The sequence below is a fragment of the Anomalospiza imberbis genome, chromosome 6 (genome assembly GCF_031753505.1).
Source record: "Anomalospiza imberbis isolate Cuckoo-Finch-1a 21T00152 chromosome 6, ASM3175350v1, whole genome shotgun sequence".
Taxonomy (NCBI): domain Eukaryota; kingdom Metazoa; phylum Chordata; class Aves; order Passeriformes; family Viduidae; genus Anomalospiza; species Anomalospiza imberbis.
Window position 1 is genome coordinate 3,323,843 of NC_089686.1, and position 23,766 is coordinate 3,347,608.

Sequence of the window (23,766 nt, forward strand, 5' to 3'; positions counted from 1 at the left end):
CTTTCACTAGACCAGGTTGCATCCAACATGGCCTTGAACACTTCCAGGGATGGGGCTGTCACAGCTTCTCTGGGCAACCTGTGTCAGGGCCTCAGCTCCCTCAGAGCCCTGAACTTCTTCAAATTATTCTGCACAGGGTTGACACTGGAAGCGAAGGAAAATGACAGATCCATGTGCAGTTAGGATTTGTCAGATTCAGGGTTTTGAAAGATCCTCCTATACAATTGGCATCTGGCTTGTTCCCTGGCTCGTTTGTCCTACACTTCCTGAGACACCTGACATAACAGAGCCAGTATCACTCCCATTTTACAGATGGTTAAAGAAAGGCACAGCGGTGAAATAAATTCCTCAATATTACATATCAGATTTCTTTCAAAACCCAGGAAAAATACAAAGTTTTCTCCCTGTTTTAGTAACCTCTGCTGTACAAAAACCAGATTTTAATCTTTTTCATTTTAAGGGTAAAAAGGCTCAATATGACCCAGGAGTTGAAATAACTCATCTGCTTCACAAAAGCCCTGGTAAAGTCCAGAAGTGGAGAGCAAACTCTGAGATCACAGAAATTATTTTCTTCACAAAAATCCCGAGTTTTACACAAAGAGAGGAAGTATGAACAAAAGAACAGTCTTTTTCTGCTAACATCATCAATGACTCTGGCCATCCCTCCCTGCTATCACCCTTTTCTGACATCCACCAGCTCCCCCAAAGGGGAACCATTCTCCTAAAAACATTATTCTCTATTCTCTGCATCAAAAGAAGGAAAACCAGTGGCTGTAACTACTCAAGCTGCTTTACTGATCCTTCTGCCACTATTGCTCTGCTTTTGTCCAACACACGTGTCTGAGCCTCGTCTGTGCTCGGGATATTTGGCAGGCCGAGCACCCTTTGTCCCCCTCGCATGCCGAGCACTCCACAAAACTGCTCCCAACAGCGCACAGTGCTCACGCCACTGTTTGGATTAGAGAGCCTGGAGATGACACGTGGCTCTGCCTATTGTTTACAGCCCAGGATAACACAACAGACACTCCGTTGTCCCAGTGTCTCGCCAAGATTAGCACGTGGAAGAGCAGGAGCTGGCCAGGGCTAAGGCTCAGCAGGACAGAGGTTAGGCTTGTGGGTAGAGGGAAAGGCTCCAAGGAGTGTTGCAGTTCCTTCAGAGTGAGGACACAGGCTCATGGATTATCAGAAGAATCCGTGTTCTGGAAGGTTTCTTTCTCCTTACTGATACTGAACTCTCTCACAGCAACATCTGTGAGCAGCACTTTCTACCATCTCTGATGAGCCAAAAGGCTGTGTTGCATCCATGTGATGACCCAGCCTCAGAGATAAATGCTCTCCTCACTTCCCAGCTGGCTATGGCATTGTAGCCCATTTGGACTTGGAGCCTTGGCAACAAAGAACCTCCAGATGGTACCAAGGGCTGTAGGACAACTTCTTTCCCACATCAATTGTGGGCAGGTTGATTCCTTGCTATCACACCAGCTACCGACAAAATACTGTCTTAAATTCTTGGAATCACAGACTGGTCTGGGTTGGAAGAGACCTTAAATACCATCTTGTTCCCAACTTCTGCCATGGGCAGGGACACTTTCCACTAGCCTAGGTTGTTCCAAGCCCCATCCAGCCTGGCTTTGGACACTTCCAGGGATCCAGGAACAGCCACAGCTTCCCTGTACAACCTGTGCCAGGGCCTCACCACCCTCACAGCCAATAATTCCTTCCCAGTAGCTCATCTAACCCTGCCTTCTTTCAATAGGAAGCCATTCCCCCCTTTTCTGTCACTCCAGGCCCTTGTTCAAAGTCCCTCTCCAGCTCTTTCATAAGTATTCTTTATATTTTGGAAGGGAATAAAAGGAGTTCTGGACCGGAAGGAAGTTCTCATCCTTATTTTCAAGGGACCAAACAGCCTAAAGAAAACTGGTCCAGAAGCCTACTGCCACTTCCATAGTTCCTATCTCAAGGATACTGCCACAGCTGACACTAAAATGAGGATTATTGCCCTGGAAATAGAGCTGCCAGGCAGTAGAACATTTTCTGCTGTACCCAAGCCAGCCACAAGAACTTTCACCTTCCTATCTAAGCCCATCTTAAACCTTCCATAGGAAAAAGGCACTGCTCAACCCATCCAATAAGCAGCAAACCAAAGGCAGTCCTCCCTCCTTTTTCTCCCCACAGTTACACAATCCATGCACTGCCATGCTTTGAAACTGGAAAGAAGTGCAGAGTTTTTGCAAATAATCACCAGAACTGAAGCACTGAAGCAGCCTACAGATCGTTAACCTGGCAGCTGACTGCACCAGGGAATGGCAAGAGGATGACTATTCCCAGAAGGAAAATTTAGCTCGGTAATCTCCAGCCTTGCTGGCACTGCCTGAAGAAGGATGGCACCTCAGAGCTTGATAATGTGGTATTAATCATGTCCTTGTCCTGTATAGTCATCATCAAAATCAGACAGCAAAACCAAGAGGAACAGGAAATGCTGAATTAAGGTAACACTTCCCCCACATAAACCACCACTCCAACTGAATCCTGTTCCTCAGCCATGCCAATCCCAGTAAATTAGACTTCTCAAGCTGTCTGAAGTCCTGAGCAGCCAGCTCCAAAGTGAGGAGTAAGTATATGGCTTCCAGCCACATTTGCAATGCCTCCCTGCCAATTTCATCCTCCCCAGATGCAGGTTCATGAGCCATGACAAAATTTGGGGGCAAAGTGGAACAGATGCAGGGAATCGTTTCTCCTGGTTTGAGGTTTCAACAGGAATGCTCCACACAGCTTTGGTGAGGGCTGAAGGGAACAGGCAGAGCTCAGCACCTGCCCTCACTCCACTCCACACTCTGTGGTTTCACTGTGTCATGGTGAGAAGGACAAACTTTCACTTATGTGTAGCCTTGGCTTTTAAAGTTACAGAACTCCATCTAAGTGATTTATAATATTATAAAGTGGTTTGAATTGGTGAAAAATAGAGGGGCTAGATTTTTTTTTTTAATTTAGTGCTTCAATTGGTTTGGTTATTTGTTTCATTACAGGAGATCAAAAACAATCTTGGTGTTCACAATGAGCAGTAAAGGCCATTCAAATACGTTGGAATAAGTTTAAAAGCAGGTGGTTACCTTATTAAGTGTTAAATATTCAGAGATGAAATATGAGTCTGTTTCCACCTAGGGCATACAGTAAATGGCTTCCACATATGCATAACAGCCCATTAGCACAATAAAAAAAAATTAGTTATCCAGCTGAAATTAGACCAAATATGTATCAAATGTAAGAATTTCAAAGGATCCATTTTATTTTAAGAGCCCTTGTTCAGCTGGGTAACCCTGGGTCCCCTAATCTAAACAAACACAGCACAATAGAAATTATTCTTTGGAATTCCTTTACCCACAAAGTATTTGTGGGAGGGGAGGTGGGTGGACAGAGAGTGGTTTGAGCTCATCAGGTACGTGACAAAGAATCTTCAGCTTTTAATTTCCTAAAAGGATTGGGAATTCCATGGCCAGGAAAGCAGCTTTCCAGGACAAGATACTTTCTTGAGTCTGCAACATCAATAAAATTCACTGCTGAAACTCAGCTTAGTGAAGCAAATTATGATTGCTCTCAACATTTTGATGGCATTTTAGCAGGTCTCATCTCTGCATGACTTATCCACTACAAAATTAACTTGTTGAACTTTAACTGACTCTTTTGGAGCAATATATTCACTGGCAGGTGGGCTCCAAAGGGACAAGTATGCAAGCTTAATAAACATGCAGTCTATCAGCTTGTGTGTGTTTTAATAACCGTAACAATTTTGTAGGTATTCAAAAAAACCCAAAATAATTTTATTTTTACAACAACCTGTGGCAACTCAAATCGGGAATAGGGCAGACTAAAGCTAAAGTAAATGCCCATAAACTTTTAGCCATATATGCAAAAAATAAAATTCTACAATAAAAGCCGTTTAGCAGTCCCCATGCCCACATTTCAGCTGAAGGGAACTGTTTCAGTCACATGTGCTTTTTCTCTGGAGAGTTATGTTTGGTATTTTACACTCAACTCTGGCACTATTTTTCACTTGTTAATTGGAAACCACAATCACTTCTGCAGTGTTTTGCTCTGCTTTCTGTACTTGTGATCTGCACTCAACTGTCAAATATTTAAAGTCCAAAGCTGTCCTGACAAGGGAACAACATCTGTCCCAGCTCTCCTTGGAGCTGACCTTCCACAAAGCGAGTCCTGGCTTCCATCTGTAGCAAACGGCTTTTTACTGGAAAGACAAAAGCCAATTCTACAACCTGCATGAGAACGAGCCTCCAGCATCGTGTCTGTTCACACCAGCGTGGAGTTTAGCAGTTAGATTCATCAAAATGTGCCTTTTGCACTGAAAGGGAGAAATTTTAGAAATAGATGCAAATCCTCTTCAACATTACCTTTCCAGTTAATTAGGGGCTACTCGTAGTCATGTCACACAGGGTAAAATCTGCTGTATGATATAAAACTTTATTGTTGAGATTGTTGTCATGGATATTGTTAAAACAAACATCAGCCCCAATGATGGCAGGGTGTATGCATATATCTCTCAGATATATAGACATACACACACATGCCTGTATATATATGCATGTGCATTGTAGTTATTCTCATGCCTTAGCAATTAAACTCCAATTTTAAATAGCACCTTTATGGTTACAGTAAAAACACTGTATTTTTTTAATCACTGGGGACCAGATTGAGTCACCAAGGCTGTGCCAAACCAAGCTTGATTTCTTCAACCATTCCAGTAAGTAGCTCCTCGAAAGTTTTCATGAACAAATCTAATTTTCATTCCGTATCTCCAGTAAAAATACATTCCAGCACTACCCCTCCTACCATTTAAGTGCACACAAAGATCAAAAATACCTCTAAACAGGACAACTCCCTGCATGGCACTGGGGGACATGGGTTAGTGGGGACCTTGGTCATGCTGGGTTAATAGCTGGACTCGACGATTTTAGAGGGCTTTTCCAGCCTAAATGATCCAAGATCCCATACCCGCAAGGACTCTGCCCAGCCTTGGTTTGAGCTTCACCTGTTTTGTTTCCCAGGTACCTCACCCCTGGTTCCTCCCAGCAGGCAGGGACATCTAGCGACTGAAAAAGGATATTGCAAAGAAACAATCACATCTATTTTCTACATTGTTTTGTTAAAATCAAATCTGTTTTGTTGCTGTGGCTGATGAGATATTTTCAACATATTAAATTAGCCAGTACCATGTCCACTCACCCACCATCTTTACTTGGTTTAACTCTTATCAGGGAAAATCAGGGGGTAAATAATTTATTTTTTAATTGCACTCTAGAAAAATATATTCCTTGCAGTAATATCTCAACAGGAAAAGCTGCCTAACAAAAATAATTTTCTTCTTTGCACTGATCACTAGAATTCTGAACTTCTTAAGAGGACGTTCACAAATTTTGTTTCATTACATGTATCTTATGCTTCAAGTAAGACATAAAGAAACATTCTACATCACTATCATCTTTCTTTTTCCTCTACATCTATAAATGCTCTCATGGAAAAAGGCCCTGGTAAGTAAACCCATATTTCTGACCTGCTGCATGTCTAACATTTCTTCTTTAATAACTCCATGAGCATGGCAGGCTCTTCCTATTAACTACATTACATCATCATTATCAAAGACGAAAGGAAATTAATTTTGTTTTCCAAAGACTTGGCAATAAGCTGGGTCTTTACTTCATCAGACATCTGCTGTTTTTCTACGTATGTCATTTGTGAAGCAGAGTTTTCCTTATGACTTTATTCTCCTCACAGTTTATTATGCCACACTGTTTACCAGGGAAATAAAGGGGAGCAGGATTTCTCATTTGCCCTCCAAAAGTGTAAAGCTAATTTAAAGCCAATATTATAATCTTTATTTCAGTTTCACATGCTTTTTCTGGTTTAAAATAAAGCTCAGCAAAGACTGTCATGCAAATATAACCTCTAATGGTCTTTGCCTGAAATTTATTACTTGTGCTGCAGGACTTTGTTTTAACAGATGGGACTTTATCAGCAAATTATATGGGCAGGCCACCAACTTCCCTCAGGAATGGAGGAGTGCTAGTATTTACTTGGGCTCTTATCTATGCGCTTAAAGCCATATTCTAACCACAAGCTTCTATTTTCATTTATTGATAGAAAAGACAAAACACAGAATCTTCTGTTCTAAAACGCTGCATCTCCAACCCTGTGTTCCCCGTGTATGGAATCAGTAGCTGCTGTCAGATATTTCAGATGAGGAAAACTTCTCTTTAGAACTTCTCCTCTTCCTTTTTAAAGTTGAAGAGACTTGACAATGTGTTTTCACCTTCCATTAATGATGCACAAAAGGGAACGGTTGAGATCACTTTTCCAGATATTTATTTTGCTAAATAATTTGCTGTGGTTTGCTTGGAGTTTTTCTCCACTTCACTACACCATAATTTACCCTGCAAATAATATTCTATGAGAGAATTTTGTTCATGGAAAGTCCTTCTAAACTACAGCCACCAGTGCATCAGGAACTGGAAGGTTTGGTGAATGTATCCAGAGAGGAGTGACCCCAATTTCATCTCTTTACTACCTTAGCAGCACAGAAGAGCTCCAAAAAGTAATCCTGTTCTGAGCAGGCAGGAGAGGGTGCAGAAGCACCACGGGGAGAGGGAGGGAATCCAAGCCCCCAGGGCAGCCTGGCTCCCACCTGCTCCGTGGTGTAACCTGTGTGGGACATTGTGGGCTGAGTAAGAGGCAGGTGAGGGAGAAAAACTAAATAAATAATAACTCCAGGGAGAGAAAGAAATAGTGATAAGCACTGAGTGTCATGCTAGCTGCCAGCTGCTATGTCCCATTACAGAACCTGATATTTATGCTTACTGCTAATCAAGATCTAAAGATGTAATTTATAATTTATCTCTGAATCGCACACATCATCCTCAAACAAACAACTTTCTGGAGGAATTTTGAAAATATGTATTTTATATCTAAATACTCCACTCAGCAATGTGCTCTGAAAGAGATGGAATTCTGAAAAATATAGCACATGGCTTATGTCAAGATTTCCCACTGAAACACAGTTTCAAAGCGGTTTGAATTAATAAGAAGGATGCCAGGTAAATTCTTTCAAATGGGAAAGAAAATTTTAATACAAAACCATGTAAAAACTTGCAAAAAACTACTGAAACATTTTAAGTGTTTTGTTACAACTAAACTATGCTTTCCTGTTCAATGCAGTTCTTTCAATATAGTTTCATTTGTATGTGTGTTATAGGATCCATACTACAGGACCCAATCCTGTAATAACCCCCCTGGAATCTTCTCATGAAACCCATCTAGGAATATTTGAGCAATGCATTTAAGACTCAACATTCAGTCAGATGAGACTCTTTGTTAGCAGAAAGATTCCAAGTAAATTGCCAACTATAAAGTTCAGAATCCAGCACAGAAACCACCATCATCATTGTGAGACACAGTTAAATGAACTGTCTAACTACAGTTAAATGCAATTTATCTTCATTTTTACTCTTGATGACTTGATTATCCTGTTCTTCAACCACATATAAAGCCCTGCTAAGCAATGAGATACCTCCATTGTACTCCATGGGTCTTGGATGAGACCTTGATGGCCAAAGTTGTCCTGTTTTATTCCCAGAATGAACAGTTCCCAGTCCAAAAATGTGGTGTTAGCACAAGAAAATGTATCAGAAACAGGACATCAGAGGAAAACTTAGTAATACAAAGAAAGTTTGAAAACGCATTACAAAAGTAAGAGGCTTTGTAAAGAAACCCTGTGAAAACTTGGCCATGGTTCTGGCCCAACAATCCATATCTGGATTTCAAATGCTTCAACCTTTATAGATAAGATATAAACCAAATGGTGTGGTATGAACCACCACAAGGATAAGGGTTATTTTCTAAATAATCACCAAAATCATGCTTAGAGGCAATAAACAATTGCCAGAGCTGTAACTCAAGTGAGAGCAGTTAAGCAAAGGCAAATTCCAAGGTATTTTAGCTGAATATGGTGTTCAAATTCTGACATACAAGGATAGGAACTCATGTGAAATATGGACCTGGATTTCAATTTTAAACTTCTTACCATTAAAGTTCAGGGTATGGTTGGGTCACACAGCTCAGTATGGGTTTAGATCTCTACAGGATATCAGGGTTTTTAAAGATACTTTTCATTTTCAGATGTGACAGTTAAAAAAACAGTACAATAAACCATTTGACTTGGGGAAAAAAAAAGCTGAGCTATAAACTGAAACCAAAGTAGCTCAACTTGGGAGTGTCCCAGCTGCAGAAAACTCTTAATTTTAAAACATTTTGATTGATCCCCAATCTCTTAGAATTACACTGCAGTAAGGGCTGTGCACCCTTCTGAAATCGGGCTATGCCTCAATTACTTCATGTGCGGATAAATTTCATTGTTATTTGAAACATGTGCAAAAGGCAGATACCAGTATACCCTAAAATTGATTAAATATCTACCTCATTAAAATACAAACCCTACAGTATAAGAGGCCCTGCTATGAGGGTTCACTTTGCATTAAGAATGCTAAACCTTGCCAGGGAAATACCATTCTGGATCTGGATCAATCCAGTTTAGTTGGACAACATCTGTATTTTAGCAGCTGGACACTAAGAGCACCAACAGCCTCATTAGGGCTTTCACAGAGTTTGTACTGACAGTAAACACAAACTGACTCACCTGGTTGTCTCCAGCAATCCAAGGGAGAAAGGTAAACAGGAATCCTCCTCAGATAAAACCTGCAGTGAAAAGCTTCATCCCACATGAAGCTGACATTTTTGAGCACCAAATTTGGATCAGAGTATTTCAGAATGTTTTATGAATTCAAAAGTGACTCAAGGAAACGTGAAACCTGACAGGCTATTAGTCCATTCTGGGGGACTATTACCTTCCAGACAATTATTTTCAACATAAAATTCTGAGGTTTGGAAAACCCTTGTGCCACTTCCCGTGAGGATTCACAGTCTGCTGGCCAAATGTGTCTTTGCCTTGTGATACAACACACACAGTGTGCTTGCTGCCCTTGGATTAACAGGCAGGAGGAAAATTTCATACCTTTGTTCTGAGACACTATTAAGAAAAGGGTAATAATTTAAAAATAATTATACAAAAAACTTATATAAACACAAAACTGACAGGAAAAACTAGGTAAAGCCAGTCTCGCCGTGGCAAGGAAGTAAGCTAGGTGAATAGTATTCAGACTTTCTGGCTGGATGGATCATTTTTCCTGACCTTCCCCTATAAGATTTGGGGCGCACAAATAGCAGGAATGGTACTTCCTGGAGTCTCTCAGTTTTCCATGCATGCAGAAAAGCCTCTAAGGATCACAGCATTCCCTTGGAGGAAAAAAAAAGCCACAAATGCGTGCTGGATCTGTTTGATGAGGTTGTCCCCAGTTGTTGCCTTGTTTTTGGAGGGAGAGTTGGGAAGATGCAGACTGCAAGCCAGAGGAACTCTCCCAGAGATGGTACCTACACCTTCCTGCTATTCTGCCCTGGAGCTCACATCTGGCAGCATACACCTCATGGAATGCAGGTCCAGGAACCCCACAAGGAAAGTAGGAGTCCTGACCTTGGGTTTGCACTATCCAAACCACTCTGGAAGCCAACACTGCATGCTATCGGTGCTCCTGAGTTGATACCTGAAAAGAAGGAGCAGGTTGTAAACTGGTTTAATCCTCTGGGTGAGCACTACTGCAGCCTGTGGATCACAGCTGAGCACCCTTGTGATCAAGAACCTCTGCAGGTGTTTTTCAGCCATATTTTTCTGCTAAAGCTCTGGGAGAAGCAGTTCAGTTCCACATTGCTGCTGCTCAAAGCCATGTCCACAAGGTGTATGCCCGCCCTGTAGTTAAGCAAGGAATTTGAAGGGGTGCTTGGTGAACAGGATGAGTTACAGAGTTGTATCGGGTTTAAATCAATCCCTTTTCAGCAGAGCACTTATGTATGTGATTACCTTTAAGGCTGTATGTTCCTCATTAAGTCGGTGGGGTTAAGTATGCCCATAATGATATAACAACGATCAGAATATGCTTAACTCTTTTACAGATGGCAGCCCTGAGCCAGGACCCTCATTAGCGCTCCCGCTACACTGACAAAGGGACTGGGCCCTTTTACTACAAGGGAAATGGGATGTGGTCTTTCAGAAGACTTCAAGCATTAAATCCAAATGCAGTTTTCAGAAGAAAGCCACTCAAATCCACACGGACACCCCAGCTACATTACTGTACATCTCACCTCCTGAGTTCTGCATGCAAATGTCTTCCGAGTGTGGAAGTGACTGTCCCAAGCTCTTGGAGGATCATTTGTAAACTTGGCATGAGGCTTGTTTTCTAAAACGCTGCTGTGAACAATTTGTCACTGACTGAAAGTCTGACAAACAAGCCCCTCTAGGCTAATTCAGACAATGATTAGGAATGCTTCTCTGGGGCTAAGGATAGAATACAGGCTTTGAAGGCATAGCTTTTACTTATGACATCCAAACACTGCCTTAAAATAAAAACAACAGTGACAATGCAATGCCAAGAATCCAAAAGTTAGGAAATGCCACAAACTTCATTCAGCCCTTTTTTGATCCAGGTGTCCATTACAGGATCATGCACAATTCTTTTCCACCAACCCAGCACTTCACTCATTGTGAGGAAAGAATTACGGCTGTCTAGGAGAGAGCTCTCTGTAGAGATGCTCACTGATTTCAAAACCAAGCAGTTATTCAACTTCTTTCTATTCTTCCATTCTACATCGAGCCCCAGGTTTTGTCCTGTACATGGTCTTAAACTCCACATTTCATATGGAATTATCCATTTCCTCACAGGCATTCCTAGGGTTCTTTTGGCAAAACATCCAAGTACATTACACTGGATAAAAAGCTTGTCTTCACAACAGATATGTGAGAACAGAATTAACAGCTTCTACTTGGATCATTTGTTGTCTCCTGATACCTCTACTTCCCTCCCATTTTCTCCATTGGAATTCTCATCAAGTGCTTCTTCCTACTATTTATCCTGACTATGTACTTGAGAGACAGCACTAGAAGCAAAGAAAAAGAATTATGAGATTAAAACTTCGGGGAATTTGGCTGCCAAACCCTAAAAATCCTCTACTAAACATCTGTGAACTAAAAATCTTTTGAGAGGCATAGAGCTTGACCAGATTTGAGAAAAATTTTATAGGGATGCCAAAAGATCTCAATTTGATATCAGAACAATTTTCATGCCAGATTTCAGGTGTTTGACCAAAGCCTGCTTGGGCTCACAATGAGAATGGACAAACCTTTGGTTTGCTTATGGGTTATTTGTTTGTTTGATTTACACAGTGTCTTTTTTATTAAAGCATTTCTAGTACAGTGAGAGAAGTGTTGCTAATCAAAAACAGTTAACAAGTTCTAACAGAGATCAGTGCAATATGCACTCAAAGCATCTCAGTTCTTCTGGGGATGCCAATTTAGATTTAAAATAAAAAAAAATAGGAATAAGGTTCCTTGATTTTAAGGATAAGTAATACAGATTAGTAGGCAAAGATATGTTAGACCTTGAAGTGACTCCTGCTGGCCAGTTGTCCTGGAAAAGAAAGGGAATATCAGTGTAAAACCCATGGCACAAGGGTGCTGTTCGCAGGCTGGCAGGATCTGTGAGCTGCAGGCACTGCGCTGAAAGGTTTTCCCTCTGGGCACCTTCCAGGGGTGCAGTTTCTCTGGAGCACCAATGACATTCCTGGCAGCTGGGATTCAACTCCTGTCAGCAAGGGAAGATTCCCAAAGGAAATCTCAGTAGTGCCTTTTTTTCTATTCTCTTCCAGCTATTTGAGTACCTAGCTCTTTCCTCATCCGCCAGATTTTGGGTTGCAATGAAAATATAAAAGCCAAAATGTGCTGAATAGCTGGAAAATATTAAAAGTATATTAAAAATGACCAAATAGTGCTTTTCCCCTTGCTGAAAATGTCAAGGAAGGGTAGATATTTCTGACAAATTTCCAGTAGAAAATAATGAACTTCAACCAATAAAATCCTAAGAATATAAAAAAAAAATCAGCATGAAACGTCTTTTGTGATTCAGTCAAAAATTTTCACAGATGTAGATATTTTCAACATAAAACCCAGAAATCTACATGTTTTACCAGAAAAGAGTAAACAGCAAATTATGATCACAAATACTCTGATGCATTTTAAGTTTCCTTATTGTCGTTTTTCTGAGTAAATCCTTGTGGGCCACAAAGAACAGCACCTTTGTGACTTCTTTCACAGAAACACAGAATGATCCCAGAGGGCAGGCAGTGGGATCTAGGAATGATGCTGTAATTCCTTCAGGCTCTGTGGCTTTATTTGTGGGGATTTCTTTTCACTGGCCTCCAAAGGCCAGTATGACTCCTCCACCCAGGATGTGAAGGCCTAATGCTTTAGGACAGATATGTGCAAAGGAAAAAAGGAAATCTGTTTTAAATGCAAAGGAAGAGAAAGTAGAGAAATTATTTTAAGCTAATGAGAAGTGTACAATTTCTTTTAAAATTAATATATTTATTTCTTATAAATAAAATAAAATGAGCTTTTTAGAAATAAGCATTTTTGTGGAAGATGATGGTTGAGACACACACAAACAGTGAAGGCAGATGCTGCTACCTAAACATGTAAACCACTAAGTTGTACAAAGTGCCTCCCCACTTTTAAATTGACTGAAATTAATTTGGTTTTAATTTATAAGTCAGCTCAAGTAAGCACATGCTTCACATTCACTACTCCAGGCAGGAATAAGGTCACCCCAGGCCACATGTGGGGCAGGAGTTACATTGAAGGCCCCAGCAGTGATCTGTGGAAAGGAGTCTTTGAGCAGCAGGAACAGCATCCAGACTCTTGGCTTGCTCTTCACACAGTTGTGCTGCCAGGTCTGGAGTTGCCCTTCACACTGTCACAGTCAGGCTGCTCATGCCCCCTTGTCCCCTCCATGTCATTTGATTTCTTTGACTCATATTTAACAAAGCTCCACACCTCCATCCCTACAGACTGAGGCCCCCTATTCCTCCTCTGCATTCACAGCAAGCTCAGCCAAAGCTCCACGCTGAGGCAGCTTCCCAGGCATCCCCTCAAGGGATTTCCTTGAGAGGGTTCTGGGGCTCATCCAAAACCCAGCCCAACAGAGCAATGGGCTTTCCCCCACACTGTCCCATCAGAGCACTTCAGCTCCAGCCCAGTGTCACTGCCACCTCATCAAGCTGACACAGAGGTGCCAAGAAAGTGCTGTCCTACCCCAGAACTCCAACTTGTCACCACCTCAATGTGAGCCAGCGACATTTCCTATTATTTCCACAGATCTCCAGGGTGTGAATCTGGGATATGGGCTGTAAACATAATTCACAAAGCAAGCTGAGGCTGCACTGATAAATTGTATTTCTTACCCTGTTAAACGCTCAACACACCAAATACATAAAACATCTTGTTTATTAACTTCTTCCTGTGTGGACAGACCCACTCCAGAGAATCAGCCCATTTTTTTTGTCACATGAATGAAAATCAACATTGGATCACAATCTACTGTGGACCCATTTATGGTGATTTATTGAAGCTTAAGACACTACTTTCTAAACATATTTTGTGTAACCCACCTGAGAGTCTGACCATCTGGTTAAATAAGATTTTTCTAATAGATTTCAAAATGTTGCTGCACTTGGCCTGCAGATACTAATGTTAAAAACCTCAGCAGTAAGGGAAAAAGCCCAGTTGCACAAAGGCACAAAGAATTCCTGATCAAAACTCTGCAGCAAATCCTGAACTGTTGCAAATTGGCATAAAGCAACTTACAGGGGGCAGGAATCTGGTGAGCTATTTAGATATGAATGGCTGTAATTCCACAGGATCTGAAATTCTTCTTCTGGAAGAACTCAGGCAATCAGGGTTCACCAGATTGAAATGAGTATCTTACAGGCATGATGCTGTGAGATAAAAAGCATGCTGGCAGTTTTCCAGCAAGGAACTTGAGCATGTCCTTATCTTTAAGCTTGTGAACAGTCACACTGAAGTCTCATGCTTCAGGCCTGAAATTAAACATTAACTCAAGGATATGGGCCAGCGCAAATGAAATTTTAAAAGTGACAACTCCAGAAGCCAGGATTGTTTTGGGAACAGTTACTCAGGTGTATCTGGTCTGAGCTCAGCTGACAGTCTCAGGGAGGGATGAAAGTGCTGTTACCTTTCTGCTTTCCAGTTATTTCAGGCCTGACAGTCTCCCATTCAGCCGTGGGAAATGTTTTCAAGCTAGTAAATAGCTAGTGAGATAACTGAGAGAATTTAAAATAAAATTATATAATGCCTTGCAAAATGTAGCACACATATACCTTCGTCTCAGTCATCCAAATACAAATAGAGGAAAATCTAAAAATCTCTCACAAAGCTTTGCATTAACTGTTTGTGTCAATAGCTGAGTATTTTGCAGCATTAACTTGCAACTTCAGCTATTAAATTAAATCAAGGAGACAGGAAGTGAAGATGGAAATCAGAAAGAATAAAAGCTGCAAAATTAAGCTGTTCTCTTTCACATGTGAAATTCCATATAAAATACTTCCCTATAAATAGTTGTCAATAAACACAACTGCTGCAAATGTATTTGGTAAATGTTGAGGTCAAAGGCCTCAACTGTTTATGGCCTTGTAAACTCAAAGGCAAGTAAATTTATTGCCTGAACGAGTTTCAGAGTATTGGCCATCATAAAAACTCTGCATCCAAGGTACAAACCAGCCCATGGGCTGTATCACAACTATTCCACACACAACTCAGGACCACCACATGTAGCAGAATTCCAGAAATACATCAGAAATATATTGCTGTCAGGCTGGATGTACACTGCACTTCACAGTTGGAGGAATGGATCTCACCATTTATGTCATCTAGGTCTCACAGAGAGAAGATGATTACTTTATAGTGCTTCTTTTCCCTAATTTTAATAAGATTGACTTGGTTCTAAAGCTTTCTATAAACTGATTAGAACCATGGTTAGTGTTTAGTGACAAATCCTATCCTTAGATCCATGATTCATGACTATATTTCCAGCATTACTGTTTTGAGAACCTTGTTATCTTCCAGCTCCAAAACATAAAAGGGGCTTTTCAGAAACAAAGTACATGTGTGTGTGTGTGTACACACATATATCATGTATGTATATATATGTTTTCTTGACCAGGATTCTGTTTAAGGAACATTATGTTTCTGTCCTCTGAAGTTACAGCTCTAGAACTGAGTGTGCTCGGTGCCCTTCTTCACATGATCCTCTCTCAAGTATTGTATGATTATTAATTATTGTAAATTAGGAGAGAACAATCTGCACAAATTGGATCAAGAGAAAATTCTACACTCAAACTAATATGGCATTTGGTATAAAATACTACACTTAGTAATCCACCCTGTAAACTCCTCAGGGATTTTCCCTCTAATGTTTTTCTCTGTACTGTGGAATATGCAGCCAGTGCTAGGAACTTTGGGGTAATTCCAGTTCTGCGGTAATTCCAATTTTTAATCCCCTTCAGTTGTGTGGTCAAAAGGAGCTGTCCCGCTGCCCAAACTGTGCTTTCCAATTTAACTGGAACTGCATCCTGCCTCCACTCTGAGAGTCCATTTGTGAGTAGCTGATGATATGTGCAGATGAAGCTTTGCAGGGTGTTACTTGAGAGTGAAGCTGCTGTCAGTGCATCTGCCAGTCAGCAGCCCCACCATCCCCACTTCAGCTGAGCACACACACCTGTAGACAGGCCCACGACAGTGCATGCACACAGACAATGCCCCATACGGACAGGAAACCCATCAAACAACAAACCAACAGCAGCAGATTTAAAAATCTACTTACACAGCTCTGCAAGCTCAAATGAGTCAGAGATCTAAATACAAAACACCCAGGAACATGCATAGGTACACCTCATTTCCTAGACAACTATGGCACAGGTACAGAATGTAGATTTTTGGTTTTACTCCAGACACATCTAACTGTTTTCTGATATTGTTCCCATCATAGAAAACTCTCTCAGCTTTCCTGCAGCCCTTCCTTGGAAATGTTAAATGGTAAACACTGCTCCATCTGAGAAACTGCCCCAGTAGATTCCATGCACAAACACCTCATCAGTGTCAACAAACTAACATTGAAACTGAAAGGTGCTGTCATGCTGACCCTCCTTCTTCTATTTGCACCTTTTAAAAAACCACAATTAATCCAAACCACATATAGTATGGGACAAGCATAATACCAAAATACTGTTATGTATGAGTGGGCAAATCAGAAAATTTAATACTTTTTCCCATGTTTCCAGAAGAGCTTTATCCTGGGATGATAATACACAAATGCAGAACACTTGTGATTGAAGACTTTATTGGAGCAATGGACAATATTTCTAACCAGGAAATTCAGTTCCTTCTTCTTTCCACACCAGAACCACTTAACAAACTCACTGATGAGGATTTACCACTTACAGGCACTGACTTCTTGGGGGAAAGGCTAAGAAAGCAGTGCCTCCAACCCTAGCCAGTGTTACCTAGCAGAGCATTACTCATGGTAATTCCTCTGGGGTTAATGGGACTAAGCAGTAGGTGAAGGAGAAATAGACTCCAAATTAACACAGGGAGAAAATAAGCCAAATAATAATAATGCACAATATTAAACATAAAACTCTTCCAGGTACTTCTGTCCTATAAGTCTGTTTAGCACAGTTAATGGAATAACAAATAAGTGTTATAACATTACCCACCCATTACACTGCCACTCGACAAACAACACAGCCATGAACTTTTCTTGGCATAACGTGGGATATAAATGGGGCACTGTTGCTTAATCATTCTCCATGATGTTTATAGGAGGGAAATAAGAGCTCAGTATAACTAGAGGCCACAGGAGGGACACTTTAAAGGCTGCGCTGCCATGTGTGTCAATACCAAGAGCTCAGCACATCTGGCTTAATTCATTTTTTAGCTGTTTGCTAACTGGAGACCAGGTGTTATTTCCTCTTTGAAACAGGAAATGCCTTTAATTGCTGCCAGTGTATCTCCCTCGTGCCAAATGGGCACTCAGCAGACCCTATGAAAACCAGTGGAGCTGTGGGAGAAGCTGGGGCTGGGATTTGCCCATGGTGCCTCTGCAGACCACAGGGCCTTAGAACAATTGTGTCTGACTGTGCTCTTAGTCTGACAGAGCCTGAGCCTGTGCAAAGCTTCTCAGTGTTTTTGAAACAGAAATATAGGAGAAGATGGCTAATTCCAAAATCCCTACCCTCCTCTGAACAAAGGAAGTGTATCTCTTTAGCATTATGTTTTCCAAGATTTCTTCCAGAACAAGTTACAGCCTTTGAGGCACTCTACCCAGCAATCCTTTTTAGAAAGGCAGTTTTAAAAAACAATCACCTGTTGCTACAGTCTTTTGGGGAGACCGTTTGACCAGTTGGACTCAGTTGGACTCAGTTTGCCTTTCAAAACTCAGTTAAACATTAGCAAAGCTGCTCATGAATAATTTTTCATAAGAAGCTTTTTTTTTTTCACATCCATGTTTGGCAGAAAGCAGAAACAATTTGAGGCTGTTAGAGAAAAATCAAACTTGCCTCAGATGATCTGTATCCCCAAACAAATTTAGAGCACAGCTGCAGATAGGTTTTGGAGATATGAGCTTTGTGCACTCACACAAACATCAAACCACATTACTGGCCACAGGACCATGCCAGAGAAGTTCATTTGAAAATCATTATGCATTCATTTCTACAAGTAACACCTTGTGGTCCCTGCTGTGAGTGTGGTTGTGCTGCAGCTATTTCCTTTTATGTCACAAATTGTTTTTGGAAGTTTGGCAAGAGAAACACACTAATACTTTTGTTAAGAAAAATTTCGGGTTCCACAGCAGGTCCTTGAGAACAGCAGCATAATGGAAGTATTCAGATTTTTATCATTTGTAACCCAATTTCAGCTTTGCCTTACATCAGAATAAAATTCCTTCAAAGCTAATTTCAGTCCAGTCCCAAGAGAGCATTTGTCCATATCATGAAAACAGGGATTTTATTTAACAGGATTACATGCACATGCTGGTGCAGTCAGATGCCTGACTGGAATAGCAGAGTTAAGACAGGTCAGGATGAAGGTGCACTGATGGAGCTTGGCAGGGAACCTGCTTTTAGTGTTTCTGGCTCTAGCTGAGAACATCAGTTTCTCGTTGGTGAGTTCTGAAAACAAAATTCTTTCCAAAGAAGAAAGAAAAGAAATAAATCCCTTCACAAATTCTACTTTGGGCAATTGTGTATTGGTGTCATAACTTAAAATCAACAAAGCATACAAAGGAGGTGAATCAAAGTTAAACACATCTGTGGACATGACATTCTTTGATTCTGTTTCTTACACCCACTTTTGAAAGCAGGCTTCTGATGCATCAGGCTCAGCTGGCAGAGGCATTTTATTCAAGTTCTCCCAGCCAGTGCTCCTCCACAGGTATTAAATCCCTCTGGGGAATGCAGACACAGAGGTAATAAACATATTCGTTTCATTACAACATCTTTAAAAATGTAAAAATTCTAAAAAACCAACTGTAAGCTGACCTGCAGCCAAAGTACACATTAATTATACAGCTTAAGTCAGGCGGATGCTCAAGGAAAAGAGATATAATGTTACACCCAGCTGGATACTTTGTAGTTAGCACAAATGTAATATAAAGCGTACCAGAGTTTGTCAAGTGTCTGTCTGGATTTTCAGTTTTCATTAGTACTATAATTAAAACCACATTTTCAGCTATATTACCTATAACAAGAAAGGAATGAGAAATGAGGTTGTCAAGGTCAGTCTCTTTCTGCTCTTTATCCTGAGTATCTGCAGGCCACAAGCTGTTGAATTTGGTGTAAACCAGAGTAATAGGATGGAATGTCACGTTACAACCAAACCTTTGTGGTTGCAAAGACAAACTGATGAGGTCACTTCCTTTTAATCACCAAGGAGGGTATTTATCAACAGCCACATAAGCCAGGGGGACAGGGAGGCAGATGACAGACAGACTGACAGATATATGGAAATACAAACACCCCAAACACAGATACCACAGAGCTGATGCAGAGAACGCTCCTTTGCAGAGAGCTGCACTTGATCTTGTGCTGTCACAGTCCTTCCCATCTATAAAAGACATGTAAATGCTTTTTATGCCCTTTCTATGGCTTGTCATAGAGGGCACAGCAATGATTTGGAAAATGGGAACAATGAATGACTTGCACAAGAACAAGCTCAGAAGATTTAGACCCAGATTCAGATTTGTAAAACTTTCAGAGAAATCATAATTTTGTTTAAAGCCTCTAAGGCAAAGTGAGCAGGTAGCAGAGAGCAGAATTCCCAGGAGAGGGACATAGAGTTACAATCACTATAGTGGGTGCCTTAATTAGAGATGGGTGGTGAAAAGCAGCACAGCTTCATTAAAGTCAGCAGAGCTCAACATTTACCAAGAATCTGACCCATACATTCCAGTTTCGAAAATGTATTTTTTTCATATTCCAGTGCAGATAGGTACTTGAGGCAACCAAGGCACCAGTGAGTGCAAATGGAATTCCCTGGCTGTGATCTAGAAGGTAAATATGGGTTTAGCTTTCATGAAACTCAGAAAAAAAAAAAAATAAAAAAAGCAAAGCAGCTGATCAGTCATGTTAAATATAAACGACAGTTTACTTGTGACACTAAAAGGGGATTTTAGCTTCATTAAAAACAAAAACTAACTACTATGAAGGAGATGAGTGAACTATTACAACACTGAAAGACTTAAAACGATACCCCAGGAGATAACATTCTGAGAATAAAGTGAAAGAGCTCATATAAAATACAAAAGGTGTGTTGTAAAGAAGGATCAGAAGGGCAGACTTTGAGCTTCATCCAGTCATAAATCAAAAGCTTGTTCTCCATCATTCTTGTCTATGAGGTCAGCTTTGATTCCCAAGCTACAATTCCCAAAGGATGGAGGTATTTCTATTGGCAAGTATGTGTCTTTCTTCCCCCAGGCTGGCTCTGCCAGCCCTGCTGTCACCATGGACTGTCATTATCTCAATCTCTTTACTGCCCAGGATTGTTCCATCCTGGAGCCATAGGGAACTATCACAGAGCTGCGAGAGGAAAACCCATTCAGAAGACCGAGGGCATTTGCAACAGATTAATTGACAAAGAAGTTTATCAAGCCAGGCCATCTGCAATAGTTCAGTGATTCTCCCTTCACAGGGACCAAATGCTTTAGCACTCCAGGTGACGTCAGGAATACAAACTGTTACACAAAATAAAAGTGTTAAAAAACAGTTTAAAAACTCTACCACCAAAGAATGCAATATCAATTCTCTGCCCAGTCCCGTGCTTCATATCTTTTGTATTTGAGTAACTGAGGCAATAATCTTTGAGCTTTAGCTCAGGCAGACTGCCCACACTCATAAGAACAGTCTGTGTAAATAGGGCTCCCCACCTGAGCACTGGAGACTGGTTCAGCACCTCCATTTGCAGGCAGGCATCTCCGTGTGCACAGATGAAGGGCAGACACTTCCCAGACTGAAATAAACAACAAAATACATTTAGCATGTTGTTTCCTCAACCTCCATGTAACATACTAAACCAGATAACTGTTTTCTTAAATTAAAAAAAATAATAATTTCAAAAGATTCCTTGAATATTACTCAACACACCTGACTTTACAGCGTTCTTGCACAGTGAGTTCTATTATTTGCTCCAATAGTATCATAATGGCTTTACTTCAGTAATTCTCACTTACTATAGAGCAACGTTGCTGTGTGGTGTAAAACCTGATAGTTACTGCGAGTATCCCTAACAGAGATAACATTTACACAGAATAATACAGACATCTGATCCCGTATATTTCTAGAGATAAAAACCTTCATTCTTCTGACAACAATTCGTAAGGGAAAGGCTTCGATGGGGGTAAAACCTAAATTTTTAATACAAGATCGCCCTCTACTGTATAGGAGAGAGAAAAACGAGTGAGGCTTGCAGAAACTGGTTTGGGCTGGAAGGGACCTTAAAGCCCATCTCATTCCAGCTCCTGCCACGGCAGGGACACCTTCCACTACCCCAGGTTGCTCCAAGCCCTGTCCAGCCTGGCCTTGGCCACTTCCAGGGATCTGTTCCACCTGTTGTTTTTTTACCCCGCATAAACAACCTGGAAAAGTAAAAGGATTCTTTATAGGATGTTGTGGTGAAATTACGGGTGAAGGGCTCCCAGAGAGACCTGGGACACCACATGAATTAATTAGGCTTTACTAGTACTTCCAGAAACTGAGATATGAAATGGGAAGTGACATTTCTTTGGCATCACAGATGATTGTCTGGAGTTATCAGTTATCGAAGTTCTTCAAATTATTTTGATGATTTGGGCATTTCAGATCTGATTTTATATCTCCTTGCAGGGGAAGTTAACATCTGTAGAGCTTGTTTATTCAAGGTTTATCTTTATCTAAGAGGATGTACCTTCAATCTCCTCCAGTCCTTGTTTCACACCACTTCCCTGGCTGTCTCTGCCACACATTCACATTCATTCCAAGCTTTTACCTGATGCAAATCAATTATTTATTTTGACCATGAAACCTGAGTGCTGAATGGCAGATAGAAGATGCCACATGTGTGCAGCACTCCGCTGTCCCCAGAGATGAGGGCTCTTCCCATGACCCAGGGACAGCATAACCAGCTTAGGCTTAGCTGTACTCGTCTGGAATTTTGACACTTTACTGGTACGAGAAGTTATGAATGTGGGATATCAAGCTCTTCACTTTGGTTGGTGCAGGCAGACACAAGAGCCAGGTGCACCCAGAGGAACATCTGATCACAGCTCCTGGCCCAGCCAATTATCTAAAAGCCCAATTAAAATTCTGATCAAATCATACCTTTCACCAACTAAATCTTCCAAGTTACATATTTCAACCTATATCTGAGACTATTTTATCCACTTCACAGGAACCCAGTCCATAAACTGACAAAGACTTCCACAATGTAAATCCTTGATTCTGATGCTCTCCTTTTTCTATGTCAAAAGGACACTTTTTGGCGGAAAACTAATCTTTCCTACAAAATACACAACAAACAATTTGATGTGCTGGGCAACAGCTCAATTTAAGAAATAAACAGACCACCCTGATAGGTAATCAGACAATAAACACAATATTTGTCATTTAATTCTGAAAGATGCCAAGGAAAAAATACTAAGGAAACTCACAGGACTTCCCCAAGTCTGGATGTGGAGTGCTTTTTTCCCAACTTTTTTCTTAGATCTAGTTCAAATTTCACACATACTATCCCTATTTATTTCCACCAAAGCCATTATCGCCATTTTAGACCCCAGTTAGGATTTCCACTACATGAAGGCACCCAAATTCCTGAGAATTCTTTTGATCTTTTCAAAGAATGACCAGGAGCATTACCATTGTTGCTCTTTTTATATTTATTTATCAGCCTCACGCTGCTGCTTCCATAAATCTGCAATCCTCAGAGTTCAAGTCTGCAATAACGTTCTCCTGAACAGGCAAAAATCAGTAGCAGGGGAAAAAATACAGCAAATTTCACATTTTGATCAGAGTAAAAGTGTTGCACCTAATATCTAATGGGATCACAGCTAAAAACAAAATAAAACAACATACCTGCTCCTTTGTACCTTTCCTGAGTTATTAAAATCATGTTTGCAGCTACAGTGGCTGGCTGTCCTCACGTTGCCTCAATCCTTAGGATGTATTTCTTCCCATAGTTCTTCATAGTCGGCAACATCTGGATTGTTTTAATTCCCCATTATGCTCAGTAATGTAATTTTTTGTACCTCTGCTATCACATTCTGAGTTTTAATAAACTCGTCTTCTCCTTGATCCTCCCATCATCTGTTTCTTCATTCCCTGAACCCATCCTAAATCCTGCCATTTCAAGCAATTTGCTCCTACAATCCTTCTCAGGCAGATTTCAATAAAACTTCCAGCTGTGGAACCAAAGTTACTAATGTAGGACTAAAATTTAAAATCTCCACACCTGGAGATCTTGCACTGGTCCTGCTGGGAATCCCGCCAAGCTCAAACCCCTTGTGCCCAGCCATTCCTTTGATTTGGAACACCTTTGGAAGTCTCCATGGCATTACTCTCTAAATTGATGCCAAAATTCGCTGTTTGTGCCTGGATCTTTCACAGTATAGCTCTATGCGTGTCTAAACACAGGCTGTAGAAACGCCTTAATACAATTTTAAAAAACAAAATCCCGCAATGTTAATTTATGGACTTCTTGATTAATGGCCAGAGTTACTCACAAAATAAACCAGAAATTCTGCAAAAAAAGATCTACCGGAATGCCCTAAGCACAGGCAACAGCCCAGCTCTTAAAAAGAAAGAGCCAAAAGTATCTTTTCCTCCCTGGAGCAATCCTTCATGCTAGTTATGTTCAGATAAAAACTCCATGCAAGAGCCTCAAAAACTATTTTTACAGCACGATTGAAGGCAGTACCATGAGAAGAACATCTGTCTTCAAGTTCATGGCTTAAAAGAGCAGAAACAGATAATTTTCTACTGTTAGAAAGTCCTATGGTCCCTGCACAAAGAATTGACCACCCAAAACCTCCACAAGGCACCCACTCAAGATCATCCCTGCTCTTGCACGTTCTCAGAGTGAAAGCTCACATCCATCTCCGTGTTTTATCATGGAATCACGGAATGTTTCGGGTTGAAAGGGAATTTAAAGCCCATCTAGTTCCTCCCTCTGCCATCAGCAGGCACCTTCCACTAGACCAGGTTGCTCCAAGCCAATCT

At 40.9% G+C, this 23,766-nt stretch overlaps 1 long non-coding RNA gene across 5 annotated transcripts in view; it reads right to left on the reverse strand.

The window, feature by feature from the left end:
* Nucleotides 1–20,629, reverse strand: part of LOC137476576 (uncharacterized) — a 117,673-nt gene extending 97,044 nt beyond the window's left edge. Inside the window, exon 1 of one of the 5 annotated variants that reach the window (XR_011000439.1) lies at nt 20,445–20,621. This is a non-coding gene — a long non-coding RNA (uncharacterized lncRNA). Of the gene's footprint in view, nt 1–20,444 lie in introns of all 5 variants that reach the window. The other 4 variants (XR_011000436.1, XR_011000441.1, XR_011000438.1 and 1 more) reach the window with 4 other exon arrangements.
* Nucleotides 20,630–23,766: the final 3,137 nt, after the last annotated feature.